Below are 20,022 nucleotides of genomic sequence, written 5' to 3' on the forward strand. Positions count from 1 at the left end.
TACAAATTGACTTAAAATAATATGAATTGTAGACATTTATGTGAGTTTCTTATTTATACACAACAGTAGTTAAACGTAATTATTGTAGTTCCTGTTTATAGAGACTGTGAAATTAAAAAAACCACAGCCTCTAGGTAAAAACGATCCTCACTTTCAGATGCAGCCTCTGTGGCTCCCATGGAGCAGTAACAGCTGGGCTGGAACTGAGGTCTGCTCACTTCAGAAACCGTGCTCTTATGCTCTGCTGCCTCATTAACCGTGCCTGAGATTAATTATGTCAAAATGTTTATCTATTTTATCTAAATTAGGTTACTTCTAGGCATGTATTCCCCCTTGTCATGCCTTGTTTTTGAAGCATGGAGATCTTAACAAATGGAAGCAGGAGTAGAGGTCAAGGAAGGCTTCGGAGAGGATACTGGGTTTGAAGTGACTCTCCAATAATGGGTAGAAGGCAAAAGCCAGGGCCTGTGATTCTGCACAGCGAAATTAAGAGTAAAAATGGATAGGAAATGTCCACGGAATACCAAAAGCATTGTGCTTTGCGTGGTTACAGGAAATGAAGCTGCAGAGGTCGAAGAGGACCAGGTCTCAGGGGACCATAAAAGGTCCGGCTACAGGTTCCAATGTAAGCCATATGCTCCAGTCCTTTGACTATATCCCCATCCTCCTTTATCCTATATAGAACTGATCAAAGCCACCACGCCATGCAAAAATGATTCAGTTCCAATAAACTGAATCCCTTCCAGCACTAATTTGTTGTGACTCCATAAGTTGATAAATTACAGGATTTATTTTCCAACTAGGAACACTTGAAAGATCATTAATACACTTAAGATACGCCTCCAGGATTTTCTGTGGGGTAAAAAGCTCAATAATTCAAATTGGTGCTTAAGTTTGAATGACAGATATTTTAATAAGAAAAAGTTCTCTATGTGAAAATGGAAGAAGAACCTACTGGTTTACCAGTCATTTCTTTTTCTAAAATAGTAACTTTAGTCAAAATAATACTGATACAGTAAAATTGCAAATATTATGGAAGGGCTAATTGGAAAAATAAAGTTTTCCATTCCTTCTTTTCCCAAATTCTAGCTTTATTCCCTGAAGCAACCATTTTCTTCAAATCATTTTTGTTTTTAGTTCTTTAAGTGAGTTTATTTTTAACTCTAAATCAGCTATTAGTATTTTTGGTGGGACTTGTGTGTAACTGTTCTGTGCATTTAGTATCTTTGTACCTGATACCAAGTGCTCGTCATTTAGGCAAATCTTGAGGACTGAGAACTAGTTCTAAGTAATATAATTATATGGCTATTTTTTTTACTTATCAAATTTAGACATTATCTATGAATGCTTACCAAGAAAAATGAGTATTTAAGACTCCTTATTCCATACTATTTTTGCCAGATTATATTACTCTTTTATTTTCTTTACTTATGTAACCAATATAGGCTAATTCATTTTATCTGTTCTCTCCTGGAATTTTTATTAGACACATATTGGAGCTTTTCATTGTATCATTGTGTCTTTTAATCTCTGACATTTTTCATCTTTTAATCTCAATGGGTTGATTCCAGATAGTTTTCTCAGATTTGGTTTGAAGTTTACTAATCTATCCTTGCCTCTAATATGTTGTTTAGCTGGTACATAGATTTAAAAAGATTCAAATCTATATTTCTCATGTCTATATCTTCTTTTTGAAATATGCTGTTCTTTTTTTACAGTATACTATTTTTGCCTTTAGTTTTCTATACTTCTTATCCCTTTAATAATTTTTAACACACTTGATATTTTGTTCATATATTCCATTACTTTACATTCTTGGGTCTCTGATTCTTCTGTTTGTTTTGTTTGTTGATACTCCCTTATGGGGATTTGTAGATTTAAAAAACTGCGAGCTCATATTAAGTAAGGGGGGAGGGGAGGAAGTGGTGCACTGTCTCCTTGGCCTTGAGACCATGTCTTGTTTCCAGGTTTGAATGGTACAACCCACCCTCACACCCTAGGATCTGTATCCCACAGAGAAACTCGTATGGGCTGTGCTGAGTATGAACTTGCACTTATTGTCTTTTAAAACACTTTTCTGCACTCTGGTAGTCTTTATTTCAAAGTTAATTATTTATTTAAACATCTAACTGTGTTTTAGTCTTTATTTTTGTGTGTTTGCACTGGAGGGAATTTGTGTAAGTCAATTTAGTCCTCTGTGTTGTTAAAAGGCCCATTATTACAACTATGTGAATATTGTTCATTTCTGGTTCTATCTATATTTTTCTTGCAGCTCACTACTTGTCCTAATTTGTATAAATTTCTTTCTAAGTCTGGTGATACACATCTGTAAGTTTGGGAGTTAATTTAATTACACTTGGGGAGTTAAACTCTTTCTACCCTTATTTTGCTGGAGGACTTTCTTAGGTAATTGCTTCAGAAAGGGTACTTGGAAGTAAATGACCTGAGTCTTTGAATATCTGAAAATGTATTCATTTCACTCTTACATTTAATTGATAAATGTACTGGCAACAGAGTTTTAAGTTCAAAGTAATTTCCCTTATAATTTTAAAGGCACTACTCCAGGGTAGTTTAGTATCCAGTTTACTGATGGGAAGCCTTATGCCAATCTTAAGTAAGTGACTTTATTTTCCCTTTCAAAAGTGTAGCAGCCTCTCTGTATCTTTCACTCTGAAGTTTTGTAATGATTGTATTTCTGTATGGATTTTTACCCTCATTCACTTGATGGACCTTTTTTATATCATAATTTTCCTTAACAAGAGGTAATTTTTTCCTTGTATTTGTCAATTTCTTCCCTTCCATTTTCTTTGTTTTCTCTTTCTAGAGCTCCAACAGACTGGTGTTGGACTTACTGAGCTGCTTCTCATCTTTTCTAGCACATATATTCTCTATCTCTTTGACATTTGGTTGTGCATTTCAGGAGATTTCTTAAACGTTGTCTTTTAGCCCTTCTAAACAAATCATTTTTTATTTTAATAACCATTTAAAAAATTAAAGATATTTTGTCTGTTTTCTGTTTGCTCCTTAAAAGAATTCTGTTTTATTATATGGAGACAATGTCTTTTTAATCACTCTGAAGCTACTCATATTTTTTAAAAAAGTTGTTTTAAATGATATTCCCTCTATCACTAGTAACTTCTATTTTTTCCCCATGATTCTTCCTATGGAAGGCTATTCTTGGTTATATTTTTAAAATTAAAGATTCCGTTGACTTTTCTGGTTAATTGGTCTTGCTTTCCTCCATAAATCATGTATATAGTTTCCTTTTAAAAAAATATATTTTATTGATCTTTTACAGAGAGGAAGGGAGAGAGAATTAGAAACATCGATGAGAGAGAAGCATCGATCAGCTGCCTCCTGCACACTCCCTACTGGGGATGTGCCTGCAACCAAGGTACATGCCCTTGACCGGAATCGAACCTGGGACCCTTCAGTCCCCAGGCCGACAATTTATACAGTGAGCCAAACCAGCTAGGGCTAATTTTCTAGGATAAGATCCTTCCCTGAATGAAACGGTGATTACGAGACTTTTTGCACCTGTGGGCTCTGTTGACTTCCAGGTTGACTTTAGGGTGAGGAGGCCAGAGCTGGCTTTCAGGCCAGAGCCCACCACTTCCCAAATGCAAGAAAGAGAAAGAATTTACCTAAAACACCAAACTCATATTGGAAGCACTGGTTCACCTTAACCAATCCATAAGGACTTCCCATTGATTCTCTGCTTTCAGGCCCTGCGGCTCATGCCTGCTCTCTGTCCTTGCTCTGTGCTCAGAGCCTCTTTCTAGAGAGTCACCCCATTCCCATGGAGGTCCTTCTTGCACGAATTCTGGGTTCTGTCTCATCAGTAACTTTCCTCCAAACATTTTCCTCTCTCATTCTCTTTAGAGTTCTTCCTAGTCTTCGTAAAATGTTACAGTCAATTAAAAAGAGTTATAGGATAGAGAGAAGGCAAATGCTTTTGCTTAGTCTATCATGTTTAATCTTTGTCTTGTTATTTTTTTTTTCATTTTGTAAACTGGGAAGTTTGCGTGCTAAGTTTTATCAATTGAACACATTTTTAACATAAAATAGATATATGAAGAAGGATTTGAAAGCATTTGTCAAAAAATGGTAAACAGATTGTGGGTAATTTTATTATCTTTTTATTTATACTCTTTGTATTTCCACAGTAGACACCATTATTTTCATAATAAAAGTAAGTTTTAAGTGTGAATAAAGGGTACTTTTTTGTTATTCTCTTGGAGGAGGAGTCTGCAAACACAGGAGCCCCTTGGCATTTGAGAGGAGAGTGAGGGTTATGTTCAGAGACCTCGGAGAATCCCAGATTTCACTGAGAACACCATTGATTGAGAGATGAATGTAGGTGAGCTGCTTGACTGATGCAAGCTATCAGGTTTCTTTTTGTTACATGCTTCACATACAGCCCTAGGAGGCAAGTACTGTTTTCTTCACTGCCAATCAAGGCCCTTTCAGATTCACTTCCCATTTACAGTTGAAAACAAAAATGGGAAGAGACTACTGTAGGAATCATGCACCCATACCACCAACAAGGGCCAGGTAGGTAAAGACAATGATTGAAGTGAACCAGGTGAGTCTGTGCCAATCTAGAGAGCATGTGCCAAGCCCAAAGTGATCAGCTACTATTCAGCTCTCACTGAATGTTGGCTTCCAATTCTAAATGTTCTTTCTGTTGAGGTTCAATTTACATAGAGTGAACTGCACAGATCAGTGTATGTTTAATGAGTTTTGCCACACATTTTAGACTCCTATAAATAGAACGTTTTTATCATCCAGAGCTGTCTCCTGCATCCATACCCAGTCAATCCCTGCCACACCAAGTCAGATAACTTCACTTCTGATTTCTATCACCATAGATTAGTTTTGCCTATTCTAGAACTTCTTATAAATAGAACACCCAATTTTTAAGATAACTTGAAACTACATTTTTAAAGAAAACCTTTTTAAAAATATATTTTTAAAATTTATTTCAGAGAGGAAAGGAGAGGGAGAGACAGAGATAGAAACATCAATGATGAGAATCATTGATTGGCTGCCTCCTTGCACGCCCCACACTGGGGATTGAGCCCACAACATGGGCATCTGCCAGGCCTGGGAATCGAACCATGACCTCCTGGTTCAAAGGTTGAGGCTCAACCACTGAGCCACATCAGCCAGGTGAGGCCAACTTATTTTAAATATTACCCAACCAACTCTCCACTGTCTTCTTCCCAGCTTTATATTTCTCCATAGCACTCAGCACCATCTAACCTGCACTGTATTTTACTTCCTTATTTTCTGTATTCCTCCCTCCCTTCATAATACTTAAAGCTACATGAAAACAGGTACATAGTAGGACTTCATTAGACATTTGTTGAACAAATGAGTGCATCAAGGAAGAAAGGAAGGAAGAAATGAAAACCCCTGCTAGCTTTGGAGATGCTAGTTAAGAATGAACTAGTTAAGAAAATTTTATCATTTCTAATTATCTTCCAGCATTTAATTGTTTTGAGGCAGTAAAGATTTAAGGAGCAAACTAATGATAATCTTGAAGACCAGAACAACCCTGACTATACTTACTATCTTTAAAAATTAGATTTGTGGGAGGACAAATGCTTATATATAAACACATTACTGGGTATTTGATAATAATTAAGTTTTTCATTAGGTTTAAAGTTATGATGACAAAACCATCTTTTCCTAGTATATTTATTCCTACTTTAACTCATTTTTTTTTTTTTTACTATGCTTCTTCCAATTGAATTGGCCATTCCCACTGGGTCCTGAATGGCCAACAAACCACAGGAAGACATTGCTCTTGGCTCCTGTTTGAAACCAACAGCTACAAAAAAACCACTGGTCTTGATTCAGGGCCTACCTTAACTCATTTTAAAAAGTAGGTAAAGAATAACTTCCAAAATAATAAAATTGCACATGCTCAATATTACTAAATCTTTGTAACAATGATCAGCAATAAACACATGAAATGAATCCAATACTAGAAAAACAATTTTTTTTTATGTCAGTGAGTACAGCCAGCTCTAGGTCAATGTAGAGGTGGGGGCTGAGCTGGTTGTGTAGTTCTCCACCAGATTTTTGACATAAGGTGAGGGCAGTTCCTCTGAGACACCAAAGGTTTTCACCACAGAAAAAAAATATTCTCTAACATATGACATCATTTAGAATCAAGTCGGGCTCTGTGATTGGTCAATGCTGACTAGACCATATGCCAATTGACCCATGGAGACACCATTTCATGCACTGTGTATGGAAGACTTCAGAGAACACACAGGAATCATGGGACACATTTTCCAACACAGAGTAGGTGAGATACAATGATTTGCCTAAATTTTAGAAATCTTGAGAATAAACTTGTAGCAACTATAAGACCAAGCAGAGAGAAAAGAAATAAATTAAATGCACTATATTTTCCAGTTTATAAGACGACTAGGCGTATAAGACGACCCCCAACTTTTCCAGTTAAAATATAGAGTTTGGGATATACCCGCCCTATAAGATGACACCTGGCGTATAAGACGACCCCCGACTTTTGAGAAGATTTTCCTGGGTTAAAAAGTCATCTTATACGCCGGAAAATACAGTAGTTCCTTGAATCCACGGGCCTTCTGACCCTTGTTCTACATTTCCCCCTGAATACCTTTTCATCTTTTGTCAACTCATGTCTGTTTCTCTTTTACTGATCTGACAGTCACACCTACACTGTTTTTTGCTTCTTCTAGGTGTTTGGGATGTGAAGGGCAGTAGGAGAAAGAAAGAGGAGGCTAAACAAATAAATTTCATGGATTACATTTAATGTGATACCTTTAAATCTAAGAATAAATTTCCAGTGTGAACATCTGCAGAATTTACAATGTAAATGGCAACAAGATTCGATCCCAACAAATGATTAAGGTAAACAATGTGCTCCTTTTTCCTATCCCAGTTCTGGTAACTCAATAGCCCACAACTACTTGAGAAGGTGTGAGGATCATTTTTTTTTTTTTTTTATCTCAGTTTGGACACAGAAGCTCACATTTCAGCAACGATCAAGGTGATCATCCTTATCCCTTGCTGACACCTTTCTCCCCACCCCAACAAGTCACAGATCACCTCTAGGAGAAAATTTCAATAGGCTATTAAACACTGGCATGGATACCGAGAGAAGACAGATAATCCTCTCTGGGGACCTTAGGAACAACTAATCATCTTCGATAGGCAGAGTTACACCTGATTCAGTCCGTCAAAATGTCCTAGCTGCTGAAAACTCGAAAAGCATTGTGGGAATACTAACTGGTGAGGAGGCACAGCACCTTCCCTGAATGAATGGCAATTGCTTGATTTGGACTGTTTCTTAGAAAAGCATGTTAAGACCTGGTTACCATTAACTGTATGTAATACTGGGCCAGGCTGTGTATATAAAGAATTTTGTTCCCCGGCAGGTGTTTCTCAGTGGTTTGAGTGTAAGCTTGTGAACTGAAGGGCCACTGGTTTGATTCCCTGTCAAGGGTATACACCTGGGTTGCAGGTTTGATCCCAGCCACTGTCGGAGCATGTGCAGGAGGCAACCAATTGATGTGTCTCTCTAACATTGATGTTTCTCTCTCTGTCTCTCTCCCCTTACTCCCTCCTATCCACTCTCTCTAGAATCAATGGAGAAAATATCCTCTGGTGAGGATTTAAAAAAAAAGAATTTTGTAGGCCTGCTTTCTATCTTTAGGTGATACAATCTTAGAATCAGTTAGTAATGATTATTTAACCCAGTAACTCGCAATCTTGGCTAGGCATTAGTATTTTTTGGGTGTGTATACAGGAAAGGGGGGCTTTAAAAAAAAAAATAGAGATGTCTGGGCCTGCCCCAGTCCAATGAAATCAGAATCTCTGATCCAATTTCTCTTTCCTTCCTTCCTTCCTTCCTTCCTTCCTTCCTTCCTTCCTTCCTTTCTTTCTTTCTTTCTTTCTTTCTTTCTTTCTTTCTTTCTTTCTTTCTTTCTTTCTTTCTTTCTTTCTTTCTAATTAACCTTTTCCACTCGGATGTCGAGTGTGACTCGACACGGTTAGCATTAGAATAAAGGAATTGAGAAAAAAAGCAAGCGAGTGCAAAGGGTTAAACTCTCCAGGTGATTCAATTGCATTAAGAATCACTAATCCCACATGACAACCTTATCTTATACATAAAAAAATTAAGGTCCAAAGAATTGAATTGACTTGTAACTTGCCCAAGATCACTCACCTAGTTAATGGAAAAGTTTGGATTAAAATCATGATCTCCATTAATTTACTCATCTAATAAATGTCTCTCAATGACATTCTAAGGTTGTGACCAGCTACCTAGTTGTTACTGAAGAGTAATAAGATAAGTCAGAGCTGGTTCATATCTAAGGATCAGGTAAGCTGGTCCTGATAGAAGTTAAAAGGGGAGAGTTTGAAGCTATGATGGTTCTGGCATTTGCTCTCTCAGTGTGATTCAGGCCTCTGGAAATGTTAAAGCAGGGGTCCTCAAACTTTTTAAACAGGGGGCCAGTTCACTGTCCCTCAGACGGTTGGAGGGCCGGACTATAGTATAAAAAAAACTATGAACAAATTCCTATGCACACTGCACATATCTTATTTTGAAGTAAAAAAACAAAACGGCAAAAACACCTGCATGTGGCCCACGGGCCGTAGTTTGAGGACGCCTGTGTTAAGGGATCCTTTGGTCCATGTATAATCGATTACTACTTATGACCCCTTCTCCCATTTTACTAGTTCCAGGGGTCCCTCTACTTACCCAGATCTAATGTGTAGCACAAGGGGGAAGGGGACAGGGTCCCCAGCTGGGAAGTCTAGTGCAGTTCAGTGAAACCTTGATCAGTGGGGATGACAGCTGGCTCCTTGGCCCTAGGTACAGAAGAAAGGAAAGTTTATCCAGAGTTGCTGGTTTGTTCTTTGAAAGAAGTTACGTCTAAAATATTTCATATAATACACACACACACACACACACATATATATATATATATATATATATATATATATATATATATATATTGTTTAAAGTATTACATATGTCTCCTTTTTCCCTGATTGACCTCCCCCCCTGCCACTCCCAACCCCGAGGGCAAGCCCCCACTGCCCCAGTGTCCGTGTCCATTGGTTATGCTAATATGCATGCATACAAGTCCATACAAGATCTCTAACCCCCTCCCCAACCCCTGTCTTCTCTCTGGGGTTGGATGGTCTGTTCAGTGCTACCTTGTCTCTGGATCTATTTTTGTTCATCAGTTTATGTTGGTCATTATATCCCACATATGAGTGAGGATCATGTGATATTTATCTTTCTTGACTGGCTTATTTTGCTTAGCATAATACTCTCCAGTTCCATCCATGCTGTTGCAAATGGTAAAAGTTCCTTCTTTTTTATAGCAGCGTAATATTCCATTGTATAGATGTACCAGTTTTTTAATCTACTCATCTGCTGATGGGCACTTAGGCTGTTTCCAAATCTTAGCTATTGTAAATTGTGCTGCTATGAACACAGGGGTGCATATATCCTTTCTGATTGGTGTTTCTGATTTCTTGGGATATATTCCTAGACATGGGATTACTGAGTCAAATGGCAGTTCCATTTTTAACTTTTTGAGGAAACTCCATACTGTTCTCCACAGTGGCTGCACCAGTCTGCATTCCCACCAGCAGTGCACGAGGGTTCCTTTCTCCCCACATCCTCGCCAGCACTTGTTTGTTGATGATAGCCATTCTGACAGGTGTGAGATGGTACCTCATTATTGTTTTGATTTGCATCTCTCGGATGTAAAATATTTCTTAATGCTGTCCATTCATTCCCAATATTAGCAATAAATTCTCTCCCAAGACACAACTACAATTCTCACAATGATTTACACTGAAATATTTATATAATAAAAAGATATACAGGGTTCTCAAAAAATGTATACACACATTGAATAATTATAAAGGCAGTGTTTATTAAAATACATTTCATTTTCAAAATTGAGCTGTCAGGTATTCAAGTGTGTATACATTTTTTGGGGGGACACCCTCTGTGTAAATCTCCTCCCTAAAGGTAAACTGTGTGTGTGTGTGTGTGTGTGTGTGTGTGTGTGTGTGTGAGAGAGAGAGAGAGAGAGAGAGAGAGAGAGAATTTGTCCAAATTTTGAACTGAATCATTGCCATACTTAGCAATTCATGGCTACCAAAGTTGACATGAGAAACTATCCTGAGTGGTGGGTGTATCAGCACTTGAAGAAAGCAATGTCAGAGCACTTCCATTGAGAAGAACAACAAAAAATTGAAAAATGAGATTCAAAATGGCCAAGGTAAAAGCTAATCTTTGTCAACTAAAACATTAGTGTGGCTCAGTTGGTTGGAGCATCGTCCCGTACACCGAAAGGTTGTGGATTTGCTTCCTGGTCAGGGCACATACCTAGGTGTCAGGTTTGATCCCCGGTGGGGGCGTGCACAGAAGGCAACTGATCGATGTTTCTCTCTCACATCGATATTTCTCTCTCTGTGTCTGTCTCGGTCTCTGTTTCTCTCCCTCCCTGCCTCTCCAAAAATCAATGAACACGTCCTTGTGTGAGGGTTAAAAAACATTAATAGGACTAATTTATCTTTATTCCTTCACAAATAATACAATTATTACTTCCCATTCACAGAATACTTACTCAAAATGTCATTCGAAAGTAAATTAAATAACATCCACTCGGTTTGTGGACAGACCCACTCCTTGCTTCACTTCCATTTTCCTCCACTCACCAACCCTCTGACTGATTCACTTAGTTCTAAAGTGACACCTTATTCCTAGGCATCAAGAATCCTCTGGAAGACATGCAACACTTTGAATGGGTGTGCGTCTTTTCTGGTGATAAAGTCCCTAGCTTTAGCCAGATTTTTAAAAAGACCTGTCCCCTCCCAAAGCTCCTTAAGAATCCCAGGCTGACGTTGGAGAGAAGATAATGGCGTTGGTGGTGTTGGTATCCACAATGGAAGATTTTATGAAAGTAGCCTCTGGAACTATCCTCCAAGAGCATCGAAGGATTTCATGAAATTGAATTTATCCTCCAAAAGGATCGACTTAGTAAAACAGAATTTGGAAAGCACCAGAGGATTAAATTCATCCATGCTGACTTCGTTTCTTTCCTGCAAGATTTCACAAGTTTGAAACCAAAGGAAAGGAAATCATCATCTCATTTTTCTTGTTGATTTTGACTTTATTAACTCAATGTTAATGCAGATGACAGGAAAAATGGACATATCTTCTTAGTTATTTCCTGGAAAAAACCTTTACTTTGGCATTACTAAAATGCAGACTACCTGCAATGGTAGAAACATAAAATGATTAGGATACCAGGGGACACACTTGACATTTAGAATGAAATGAAAGTTCAACTGTTTTTTATTTTAAACTGAATGGACCGTGCAAACCTTACAAACCAGCCCACTGTTGTTTCAACTGGAAATTTCCTCCATTTTCCATTCTTCTGCAGTTTGTAGCAGAGCGCCTCACACAGGGAAGGCGCTCAAATACTTGTTGGATTGAGTCAATTCTCTGGGTATCGCTCATAAATTAATGAGGAACGTGTAACTCTGTATAGTTTCAGAGTAGTTAAAGGGAGAAAAAAAAAGAAATGCTACGTAACAGCACTGGGGCTTCAGGTGTTGTTACCTAATAGACTAGAAGGCTTTCCAGCAGTGCACTTAAGGTATCAGCCATGGCAACCTTACCTAGGAATTCCTCACCCTAAGTTTCTTTCTAATGCAAATTAGTTTGAATTTCTCTCTCCAGCCTCCTGACCCCCTGACTGAAAGTCCTCTGCAACCAAGAGATACTACACAACTAGGCCTGCCTAGCAGAAACCCATTTTCAACTTCATTTCAAAAAGGCTTAAAAACAGGTGACCCTTGAACAATGCCAGGTTTAGGGGCGCTGACCCCCCCTCCCCCCGCCCGTGCAGTCAATCATGGAAGTATAACTTTTGACTCCAAAACGTAACCGCTAACCTTTTGCACTCGGATGTCGAGTGTGACTCGACACGGTTAGCATCGGTAGCAGGAATCGAGAAAAAAAGCAAGCGAGTGCAAAGCCTACTTCTAACAAGAAGGCTTCCTAAGAACATAAACAGCCAATTAACACATGTTGTACCTCTAAGGCACATTGTTCCCAGTTTTCACATAAGAAAAAGCTGACTTTCGGTCCCCAGCCCTAAGTTGCCATTTTTGTTATTACAAAAGCTCCCGTCCCTGACGGACAACAGTCACCGCGGTGGAGCAGGCTCTGCCCGCAGGTCTGCCGGCCTCCTCAGCCGGGGACTCGCGCAGGTCCCCCCGCGGCGGCCGGACCGCGCCTCCTCTCCGGGCGGGCGGAGCGCGCACTCAGCGGGCCCGGCGGTGCCCGTTCACTGGCTTCCAGCTCAGCCGTCAGCACCGCACCTAAGCCCGGAGCCCCAGCGCCCAGAATAGCAGAACCGCAACCGTGGTCCCGCGCCCGCCACGGAGGCAGCCACAGCCCCAGCCACAGCCACAGCCAGCTGTCAGAGCGGGCAGGCTCTTAGCAACCCTGGGTCCCCGGAGGTTCCGAAGACCCCGAGGTTCAGGCGGGGCCAGCGGGCAGACCCACCCTGGCATAACTGGAGGCAGCTCCTGGTCTCCAAGAGAGGGCGAAAACAAATGATAAAGTTTTGTGGGTGTTTTTTTTTTTTTTTTTTTTTAAAGAAAATCGATCGGGATACGAACAGGTTGGACTGAGAGCGCGCCCTGAGGGGGGCCACAGCAGGGCTGGGAGGAGGGCGTTTGGGGACCAACATCGGGGCGCTTGAGAAGTCAGGACAACAAAGCGGGGAACAGCAGGGGGTGCAAACGTCTAGTGAAGATGCAGCCGTCTGGCTGCAAAGGTCAAACAGACACAACACAACACAACGCCCAGGCTGCACAGGCTGCGGGGGAGGCTGCGGGGGAGTTTGCACAGCACAGAACTTCTGGGGGCTTGTCCTGTCCGGGTGTAGGGGCGGCGCAGGGGTGGGCAAGTCTAGTTAGCTGACCATTATTTGTAGGAAAGAGGGAGAGAGAGAGAGAGAGAGAGAGAGAGAGAGAGAGAGAGAGAGAGAGAGAGAGAGAGAGAGAGAGAGAGAGAGAGAGAGAGAGAACAACCACCAGGAGGGGCGGCGACCCGAGAGCCCCGCTGGGCTCGGTCTGCGGGCCCGGCTGCCAGCGCCCCGCGCGCCCCCCTCCCGCCCCTCGACGGCCAGGCCCGCGGCCGCCCGCGCGCACTCACCGGCCGGCGCTGCCCGGGCTGCCCAGGGCGGAGCCGCCGCCCCGCCGCGCTCCCGCCGCTGCCGCTGGACCCCGCGCCGCTGCCTCCCGCGCGGCTCTCGGAGGAGGCGCCCGGCGCAGTGGAGGCGCCGCAGCCGCGCGAGGCCGAAACCCGAGCCCGCCGCGCCCCGCCCCGCCCCGCCCCGCGCAACCCCGGGGTCTCTTCTCTGCACCGGGAACCTCTGGCGGGGGGTGGGGTGGGGGATGGGGGGGCGGGGAGAGGACAGCCGCCGCTCAGACCTCCCGCAGGGGGCTCCTGCAGCTGAGCGGCAGGAAGCGGGAGGCACATGGAGAGGTCCGAGGCTGCAGGAAGCACAGTAAACGGGAGGATTCACGTAGGAAACAGTGCCCGTTATTGTTATTAAAAGGTGAACACACCCTAACACATACTGTCAAATCCAGTCACTATGGAGACTGAGATCGACACAGGAACATTAAAATGCTAACGGCAATGTGCGGTTCAAACAAACCTTGGTGAGCTGCCTTCCACGAACACTCTACTTGCAAATACTGTGCAACAAGACAGCGAGTGTCACAGATTCTTTTCCAGGCTTTCGAGCTAGAATTGACAAGATAAAAGTCATGGAACATGACATGCTCTTCAGGAGAAAGGGAGATAAATGGAGGGAAAAAATGGAGAATGGAAAGAAAAGCAGAAAGGGATGCAAGAGGAAGGAAGGGAGGAAAGAGCCTGCTTAATTTCTGACGAGGATGCGCGAGAACCCCGTGGTCAGACTGCCCACATTCAAGGTGAGGAGGAGAATGATTTCAATATGAAAAATTTCCTCTGCCTTTATGCCTTTGCACGGTTATAGTTGGCTCAGGCTCATCCTTTTTTCTGCTTTGTGCATTTCTGCGCGGACGCACTGCAGCGACACCTGTCTTAAAGCTGGGAAGGGAGACACCGGTGGCGTCTGACAGTGAGACCCCACCCGTGAGCCGCGGCCAGGCATCACCCCCGGAGCCTCCGGTGCTGTCCTTTCTGCGCGGGAGGGAGAGCTGGAAATTCCCTCTCTCCTCCACACGAGGGCACTCTCTTCAAGGGCACCAGACCACTAAGCGCCCCGCGCCGAGGAATTACTGACGTCGGAGCGTGTGTGTAAAACCAGCTTTCAACACCTCCGAGTGAATTCTAACAGAACGAGATAGTAAGGAGGAACTGGGTTCCAGTGACGTGCCTTTTTGGTGTCGTTCACTTGACACTTGGCTTTTTGCCATCTGATGAGGTTATCTCGTCATAAACATGTCCTGCAGCCCAGTACGTAAACGATGATGCACATAAGAATCATCTGGGAATCTTGTTTTTTTTTTTTTTTTTTTTAAATGCGGATTCTGGCCCTGGCCAGTGCTGCTCAGTGGATAGAGCATCGGGCGGCACACCAACAGATCCCGGCTCGATTCCCACATACCTGGGTTTCAGATTAGACCCTCAGCCAGGGCTGGCAGCAATCAGTTGATGTGTGTCTCTCACATCTAGGTTTTTTTCTCTCTCTCCTCCCCTCCCTTGCATTCTCTCTAAAAAATCAATGTAAAAAATATCCTTGGGCGAGGATTTAAAAAAAAAAAAAGCAGATTCTGATTCCGTAGGTCTGGGAGATGCAGTTCTAACAAGCCCATAGGTGGTGCTGACGCTCTAACCACTGAGCCCACCGGCCAGGGAATTATTTGCATTTTGAAAAGCTCCATCTAGGTGCTACTTGGAGGATGGATTGGAAAGGACCACAGTGGGTGCCGAGGAGGATCAGATACCGGCCACTGTAGTACATTCAAGCAGGAGAGGCTGGGTCTGCAAAGAAGACTGAGAACACACAAACAGACGGTAGAAGAAACACCAGAAGCAAAGGGCAAGTCCATCACTAGGTTTTATGAGAATTTCAAGGATGATTGCCTCTCCAGGAGTCTTGTATCTTCTGCCGGCATCTGTGAAACAGTAGCAGGCTAACTTGGGAGTTTGCAAGCAGAGGAAAATCTCAGGCTCTCCCCAGTTCCTGACAGTAAGTTTGCTGAGAGGCAAGAGGGGTTGAATTCAGAGCACTGTGAGGAATTTGTATTAGATTGGGAATGGGAGAGGGATTGTTTTACGTTTCTCTCTTTGCCCTGCCTGGGTGGCTCAGTGGGCTGGAGCATCGTCTGGTACACCAGAAGGTGGTGGGCTCCATTCCCGGTCAGGGCACATACTGGTACGTAGGTTGTGGGTCCCATCCCTGGTCTGTGTGCGTATGGGAGGCAAACGATTCATGTTCCTCTCTCACATCGGTGTTTCTCTCTTTCTCTCTAAACTCAATAAAACATATCCTTGGGTGCGGATTAAAAAAAAGATTTTTTTAATCTTAGTCACCAATTTTTATCCACTTAATCATGATGTGGATTAAGTGGAATGGTTTTCTTTCTATTTATCATGCTTGAAGTTTGCTGAACCTTTTGGATCCGTGGATTTACAGATTTCATCCCACTTAGAAAATTTTTAATTATTAGTTCTTCAAACAAATAAATAGTGAATTCATCTGTAAGTGAAGTTGCCTGTGTTATGTATCCCAATATATTGGATGACATCTTTGTGTTTCTGATCCATCTTTCTTGATTAAGTTTGACAGTTCTAGATAATGTTTATATTTGTCGACTTGTAAAAATTTGCAAATTTTAAAAAAATTTTTTATTAAGGTATTATATGTGTACATATCTTACCATTGCCCCCCCCCACCCCACTCCCATACATGCCCTCACCCCCCAGAGTTTTGCGTCCATTGGTTATGCTTATATGCATGCATACAAGTCCTTCGGTTGATCTCTTATCTCCTCCACCTCTCCCTAACCTTCCCGCTGTAATTTTACAGTCTGTTTGATGCTTTACTGTCTCTGTATCTATCTTTTTGTTCATCAGTTTATAATGTTCTTTATTATCCATAAATGAGTGAGATCATGTGGTATTTTTCTTTCATTGACTGGCTTATTTCACTTAGCATAATGTTCTCCAGTTCCATCCAGGTTGCTGCAAATGGTACGAAGTCCTTCTTTTTTATGGCAGCATAGTATTCCATTGTGTAGATGTACCACAGTTTTCTGATCCAGTCATCTGCTGACGGGCACCTAGGCTGTTTCCAAATCTTAGCTATGGTAAATTGTGCTGCTATGAACATAGGGGTGCATATATCCTTTCTGATTGGTGTTTCTAGTTTCTTAGGATATATTCCATAATTTCTTTTCCCATTCTAAATAAATATTCACTTTTGTACCTAATTTTGCATTTTGAGTTCTTTTTCTTAAAGAGAGTCCACCAAAGTATATAAATTTCAGGCCAACAAAACATGGATCTGCCCCACTCACAAGCAGCATGTCATTAATAAGGACTTGAGACAAAAGTGTCATCCCCAAAGTAGGCATAACATGTAAACGTAATTGTTTATTTCTGGTTTAGACAGTTTCTAAGTACCTTTCAGTTGAGTATTAGGTCCATTTGCTTGGTTATAAAGGCTCATGTACCAGGGCCGCATAAGGCAGGTAGGGAAGACACACCCTAGGTACTGAAAACAGCAAAAGCTGAGCATTTGCGTGCACTAAGGGTTTGAAACAGGAGCAGTGGACTAATCTGTAGGTCCAAAGTCTCATGGGAAGCTGGGCCCTGGGACCCAGGCCTCCTGATGAGCGACCCACTGCCCGATCCATCCAAGTGAAGACTTTTGTGGCATGTTTGCCAAAATATCCACCTCAATCACCTAAACAAATGCCTGAAATCTCACCATTAAAAACTCCTTCTTTTGGATCTTGAAGCATTTCTGGAAGTTTAGCACTGCTTATTAAAATACAAACTCCTTGGGGAAAAGTTATATCCTATAGTAACAATTTTTGTGAGATGAATAAGTTAATGCTTACCATGTGTCTGATACTCAGTAAAGCTGGTTGCCCTTTCTGTCTCCCATATGAGAACTAGTTAACATCTGTAGCACTGGGTCCCAAGCTGGTTTTCCGTGATGATATTTGGGCAGGGTCTGGTTAGGTATGGGTGTGTCTTAGGGAGAGAGGCTAAAGACAGCTTTCCCCCTTTGCTATTTTATCAAGCTCCAAGCACGGAAGGTACTAGAATATAAATATTCTGTTACAGTTAGGAAATGAAGAGGCAGACCAAAGAGAATCAACTTCAAATTACCCAAAATATTTTTTAAAAATATATTTTTATTGATTTCAGAGAGGAAGGGAGAGGGAGAGAAACATCAACGATGAGAGGGAATCATTAATTGGCTGCCTCCTGCACGCCCCCTACTGGGGATTGAGCCCGAAATCCTAGCATGTGCCCTTGACCAGAATCGAACCCGGGACCCTTCAGTCCAGCAGGCCGACGCTCTATCCACTGAGCCAAACCGGCTAGGGCACATTACCCAAAGTATTAATGTGAAAGAAACTACACTAGAACGAGGAGTAATTGGGTTTCTTTAAGGGAGTTTAGTTTCTGTTGTGGTGATTGCAGAGCTGTTCAAAAGCGCCCAACATCACAATATGTCTGCTTCCCACGGATAGGAACATTAAGAGATTCCTGTAATAACTTGGTGAAAGTTAGTTTACTGAGGCAAGATTTCTTACACACAGTTCTGTGCCTTTTTATTATTCACACATGTATCCATATATTATTCTACCAGTATCCTCTCCATAAAAAGTTATATTTTCCAGACTTAACTTCTCGTTCTCTGCTGTATTGACACGATTTCTGGACTGTGGGCCCAGACACTGGAATAAGGTAACAAGGCCACTGGAGAGCGCCAGACTCCCATTGTCACTGTGCGGTCTCCGCGTCTGTGAAGACAGCATCAATTCCCGTCCATGTTGGAGTTTTAAAAAACTGTAAAAATCCACTTATAATAAGCACCCGAAGGACTACCTGGAAGATGCAGCAATAACGACAAGACCCTTTCACCTCTGAACTGGAATTCTTTCAGGAACAGCTGACTTTTTCCCCGCTGCACAATAAAATGTGCAATTGTTTTTTATATTTACTACTGTATTTTGTCTGGGAAGCAGCCACTCTGAAGAAGAATGAATCCTTAGTAAAATTCTTGTCAGACAATTTGAAGTTATTCCTCAGCTGTTGTCCCAGATATACCTATTGATTCTACCCTCCCAGCTTTTCCCCCCCCTTTACTTACTCAAACCACTCTCCACACGTTGGTCAGAATGGACTTATCCAAAGTTCCTCTGCTTAAAGATCTCCAACAGCTTCCCAAGGCCTCTGGGGTGAAGCTGAGTTTTGTCAGCATGAGAAACCACTCCCCATCCCTCATGCCTGACTCCCCAGCAACACTGGTCCCTATACATCTCTCCAGGCGGCTCCCCACAAGCCCCTCCTCAAATTCAAATGATCGGTGACTCCCCTAAGGAGCTAAGTTAGTTCCTGCGTTTGTGTTTTCGCACAAAGTCCATTTTTCCCCACTGAATCTGCCTGACAAATCCCATTTATTCTAAAAAAATAATATTTAGATCTTCACATGAGAAGAGGATAACACTCTTGTATGCACATAACTCATTGAAATCTTAACATTTTGCAATATTTTATTCTGAACTTTAAAAAAGAAATAAAGCATTTTAGTTGGAGTTGATACCTTCCATAAACCCCTTCTCTGATCTTATTTCCCTGCCTGAGGAAATCACTATCATAAATTTGTATTTACTATTCCCACACATGCTTGTCCTAATATATAAAAACCCAGGGTCCGTAATGACCGAAGGTTCAACCAAACACCAGAAGTCAGTCCTGCAGTCAGTGCTGGGTTGCCATGGCGACCCAGCACTGTCTGCCGCCACTGTGGGCGTGGTGACCCAGTACTGACTGCTGAGGGGGCTGCGGATCAGGCTCAGAGAGAGAGGCAGGGTCTGATCTGCAGCCTCCGTGGCAGCTGTTGATCAGCCCTTGCCTCTCTTTTTCTCTGGGCTTCACCAGCAGCCATGCCTCTCTTTCTCTCTGGGCTGCCGAGGGGGCTGCTGATCAGCCTGCCTCTCTGATCAGGCCCGGAGACAGGCCCCGAGACACTGACTGGCATAGAAACCAACCAATCAGAACCAAATCTGGGTGAACTGTGAGGAGCCAATGGCTGCCTAGGAGGCGGAGCTTTTGATGCTGGCATAGAAACTGACCAATCAGAACCAAATCTGGGTAAACTGTGAGGAGCCAATGGCTGCCTAGGAGGCGGAGCTTCTGACGCTGACTGGCATAGAACCCGACCAATCAGAACCTAATCTGGGTGAACTGCAAAGGCAGAACCTAAGGTGGGGGCTGAGGAGGGGTTTTAAGGGCAACAACTATTTGGTGTAAGATGTTAGAAAGCAGTTCAATTTTTTAATGACCGGTTTGGCAGTATAGTGCATATGGCTGGCTATCAGTCCAGATATAGGGATTATGTATTTTTGTCTGCCAAGAGCATCTCCTCCTGCTGAAAAAGGCTTTCCCCCCATTTAAGCAATCCTATCCTATATAATCTATCTATACTAATAAAAGGGTAATATACTAATTAGATTGGCCATCTTCTGGACATCCAACTTCCTTCTGGACAAAGCCATGGTGGTGAGGGCTGAGGCAGAGGCAGTTAGGGGTGATCAGGCCAGCAGGGGAGGGAAGTTGGGGGTGAGAACAGGCCTGCAGGGGAGGGCCATTGGGGGCGAGATCAGGCTGGCAGGGGAGGGCAGTTGGGGGCAACCAGGCCAGCAGGGGAGGGCAGTTGGGGGTGATCAGGCAGGCAGAGG

At 42.5% G+C, this 20,022-nt stretch overlaps 1 non-coding gene across 1 annotated transcript; it reads right to left on the reverse strand.

Annotated features, from left to right (window-relative positions):
* Positions 1-5,737: 5,737 nt before the first annotated feature.
* Positions 5,738-5,871, reverse strand: LOC114235036 (small nucleolar RNA SNORA2/SNORA34 family). The gene has a single exon (XR_008558192.1). It is a non-coding gene; the product is annotated as a small nucleolar RNA SNORA2/SNORA34 family (small nucleolar RNA).
* Between the last annotated feature and the right edge of the window lie 14,151 nt (positions 5,872-20,022).

The sequence above is a fragment of the Eptesicus fuscus genome, chromosome 14 (genome assembly GCF_027574615.1).
Source record: "Eptesicus fuscus isolate TK198812 chromosome 14, DD_ASM_mEF_20220401, whole genome shotgun sequence".
Lineage (NCBI taxonomy): Eukaryota > Metazoa > Chordata > Mammalia > Chiroptera > Vespertilionidae > Eptesicus > Eptesicus fuscus.